The sequence below is a fragment of the Chrysochloris asiatica genome, unplaced genomic scaffold (genome assembly GCF_000296735.1).
Source record: "Chrysochloris asiatica unplaced genomic scaffold, ChrAsi1.0 scaffold00068, whole genome shotgun sequence".
NCBI lineage: Eukaryota > Metazoa > Chordata > Mammalia > Afrosoricida > Chrysochloridae > Chrysochloris > Chrysochloris asiatica.
In genome coordinates this window covers 7,015,871-7,020,217 of record NW_006408586.1, presented here as the reverse complement: position 1 = coordinate 7,020,217, position 4,347 = coordinate 7,015,871, and the positions used below count along the sequence as shown (strand labels likewise).

The 4,347-nt window shown below is 41.2% G+C and overlaps 1 pseudogene; it reads left to right on the top strand.

The window, feature by feature from the left end:
- The first annotated feature begins 1,450 nt into the window (after window positions 1–1,450).
- Window positions 1,451–4,347, top strand: part of LOC102813554 — a 42,180-nt pseudogene continuing 39,283 nt past the window's right edge.

Genomic DNA, 4,347 nt, shown 5'->3' with positions numbered 1-4,347 from the left:
AGATGTCAGAAGAGACTCTGAAAGTTGCTCTGCAGCATGGAGATGCTAAAGCAAATGGAAAGTACAAGAAGAGAACAGAAATTCTCAAAGGCTAGCTCAAGAAGACAAAATCAAATGTCATAATAAAATGTGCAAAGACCTGGAGATAGAAAACCAAAAGGGAAGAATATACTCAGCATTTCTCAAGCTGAGGAGACTGAAGGAAAAAAATCGACCTCGACTTGTGTTATTAAAGGATTCTCTGGGCAAATTATTGAATGATGCAGTAAGCATCAAAAGAACATGGAAGGAATACACAGAGTCATTGTACCAAAGAGAAATGGTCAATGTTCAACCATTTCAAAAGGTAGAATACAATCAACAGCCAATGGTCATAAAAGAAGAAGACGGAGGTGCAGTGAAGGTATTGGCAAAGAACAGGACACCAGGAATTGATGGAATAGAAATTGAAATGTTTCAACAAACTGATGAGGCACTGCAGGCATTTACTCATCTATGCCAAGAAATTTGAAAGACAATTACCAGGCCTACTGACTGGAAGAGATCCATATTTATGCCCATTCCAAAGAAAGCTGACCAAACCAAATGTGGAAATCGTTGGACAATGTCTTTGACATCCCATGTGAGTAAAGTTGTGCTAAAGGCAATACAAAAATGGCTGCAAACATACATTGACAGAGACCTTCCAGAGGTTCAAGCCAGATTCAGAACATGGTGTGGAGAGAGGGATACCATTTCTGATGACAAATAGATCTTGACTGAAACCAGAGAATATCAGAAAGGTGGTTACCTGTGATTTATTGACTATGTAACTTTCAATTGTGTGGATCATGACAAGCTATGGACAACATTGTGAAGTTTGAGTATTCCAGAACACTTAATTGTTCTTATGAGGAACCTGTACACACAACAAGAGACAGTTGTTCAAACAGAACAAGGGAACACCAAATGTTTTAAAATTAAAAAGATACGTAACTAGTTGTATTTTTTCACCATATTTATTCAATCTGTATGCTGAGAAAATAATGTGAGGATCTAGATTATGTGAAGAAAAATGTGGCATCAGGACTGGAGGAAGACTCATTAACAACCTGCAATATGCAAATGGTACAACCTTGCTTGCTGAAAGTGAAGAGAACTTAAAATACTTACTGATGAAATCAAGAACCACAACTTTCAGTATGGATTGCATCTCAAAGTAAAGAAAACAAAATTCCTCGTCACTGGACCAATAAACAACATCATGATAAATGGAGAAAATATTGACGTTATCAAAGACTTCTTTTTTCTCAGATCAACCATCAACACTCATGGAAGCAGTAGTCAAGAAATCAAATAACATATTGCATTAGACAAATCTGTTGCACATGACCCTCTTTAAAGTGTTGAAGAGTGGGCTGCTGCTGTCTCCCTGGCCCTTACCTCTGTTGCACGTTAAAGAATCAAAATCATGACTGACTTCGCAATCAATAAAAAAGGAGAAATCTTTGAATTAATGGTTGATCTCAACAATGGAAAGAAAGAAAAGAGGAAGGAAGCTGTGAAGACAGTGATTGCTGCTATGACGTGGGAAAGGATGTTAGTTCTCTCTTTCCAGATGTAGTGAGCAGTATGCAGACTGATAACCTGGAACTAAAGAAGCTTGTGTATCTCTATTTGATGAACTAAGAGTCTGCCAGACATGGCCATCATGGCTGCCAATAGCTTTGTGAAGGACTGTGAAGATCCTAATCCATTGATTCAAACTTTGGCAGTTTGAACTATGGGCTCATCCAGGTGAACAAGATTACAGAATATCTCTGTGTACCCCTCTGCAAATGCGTGAAGGATGAAGACCCCTATGTTCAGAAAACAGCTGCTGTCTGTATGGCAAAGCTCCAGGACATCAATGCCCAAATGGTGGAAGATCAGAGATTCTTGGATTGTTTGCAAGATCTCATAGCAGATTCAGTTCCAGTAATGGTGGCTAATGCTGTAGCAGCCTTATCAGAAATAAGCAAATCTCACCCAAACAGCAATCTCTTCAATCTGAATCCACAAAATTTTTAGTAAACTGCTGACAGCCCTGAATGAGTACAATGAATGGGGCCAGATTTTCATTCTTGACTGCTTATCTAGTTACAACTCGAAAGATGACCACAAGGCTCACGGTATTTATGAGTGGATAAATCCCCAGCTATCTCATGCCAACTCAGCAGTGGTACTCTTCAGCAGTAAAAGTCTTAATGAAGTTTCTAGAGTTGTTACCCAAGGACTCTGACTACTACAATATGCCGTTGAAGAAGCTAGCCCCTCCGCTTGTCACTTTGCTGTCTGGGGAGCCAGAGGTGCAGTACGTTGCCTTGAAGAACATTAACCTAATTGTCCAGAAAAGGCCTGAAATCTTGAAGCAAGAAATCAAAGTTTTCTTTATGAAGTACAATGATCTCATCTATGTTAAACTCAAGAAACCGGACATCATGATTCATTTGGCATCCCAAATAAATATTGCTCAGGGTCTGACAGAGCTGAAGGAGTATGCCACAGAAGGAGATATTGACTTTGTTCGTAAGGCTGTGCAAGTTATTGGACAATGTGCCATCAAGGTGGAGCAATTTGCAGAGCACTGTGTCAGCACTTTGCTTGATCTAATCCAGACTAAAGTAAATTATGTGGTCCAAAAGGCAATTGTTGTCATCAGGGACATCTTCCACAAGTACCCCAATAAATATGAAAGTATCATTGTTACTCTGTGTGAGAACTTAAACCCATTAGATGAACCAGATGTTCGAGAAGCTATGATTTGGATCGTGGGAGAATACACTGAAAGAATTAACAATGTGGCTGAATTACTGGAGAGTTTCCATGATGAAAGTACCCAGGTGCAGCTCACTCTGCTTATTGTCATAGGGAAGCTGTTTCTTAAGAGACCATCAGAAACACAGGAGCTGGTCCAGCAAGTCTTGAGTTTGGTAATACAGGATTCTGATAACCCTGACCTTTGAGACAGGGGCTATATTTACTGATGACTTCTCTCAACAGACCTTATCACAGCAAAAGAAGTAGTCTTATCTGAGAAACCCTTGATCTCTGAGGAACCGGATCTTATTGAGCCAACTCTGCTGGATGAACTAATTTGCCACATTGGTTCTTTGGCTTCTATATACCATAAACCTCCCAATGCTTTTGTAGGAAGTCATGTAATCCATTGCAAACACTTGCCAATTCACCATGGAAGTACTGATGCTGGTGACAGTCCTGTGGGCACCACCACTGCAACCAACCTGGAACAGACTCAGGTCATACCCTCTCAAGGTGACCTTCTGGGGGACCTTTTGAACCTTCACTTGGGTCCCCCAGTCAATTTGCCACAGGTGTCCTCCATGCAGATGGGAGCAGTGGATTTATTGGGAGGAGGATTAGATAGCCTGCTTGGCAGTGACCTTGGTAGAGACATTGGAAAAAGCCCAGAAGTTGGGCAGTCCTTCATCCCATCATCAGTGCCTGAAATCTTTGCTCCCTGACCTACTCCTGCTGTGATCAGCAGTGGTCTGAATGACTTTTGAACGTTCCAAAGGAATAAGCATGATTTCTGGTGGATATGTGGCTCCTAAGGCTGTTTGGCTGCCTGCAGTAAAGGCTTGGAAATTTCAGGAATATTCACTCATTTCCAAGGGTACATCTATGTAAAAAATGAATTTTACCAACAAAGCTCTGCAGCACATGACAGACTTTGCCATCCAATTTAACAAGAATAGCTTTGGTGTTATCCCCAGCACTCTTCTGATCCAAACTCCACTGATGCCAAACCAAATCATTGATGTCTCCCTGCCTCTCAACACGTTAGGCCCAGTCATGAAGATGGAACCTCTAAATAACCTACAGGTGGCGGTGAGAAACAATATTGAGGTCTCCTACTTCAGCTGCCCCATCCCTCTCAATATTCTTTTTAAAGAAGATGGCATAATGAAACGCCAGGTCTTCCTTGCAACATGGGAGGATATGACCAATGAAAATGAGTTTCAATTTCAGATTGTTGATGTTGTTAAAGTACCACCGAGTCAGTTCTGACTCATAGTGACCCTGTACAGGATTTCCGAGGCTGTAGGGAGCAGAAAGCCTCATCTTTGTTCCACAGACCGGCTGGTAGTTTCCAACTACTACTGCTGACCTTGAGGTTCACAGCCCGATTGGTAACCACTATGCTACCAGAGCTCCTTATGCTTCAGGAAACTTAAGTTAAATGCTGACACCATCTCCAGCAAATTGCAAAACAACAATGTTTATACTATTGCCAAGAAGAATGTGGAAGGGCAGGACATGCTGTACCAATCCCTGAAGCTTACTAATGGCATTTGGATTTTGGCC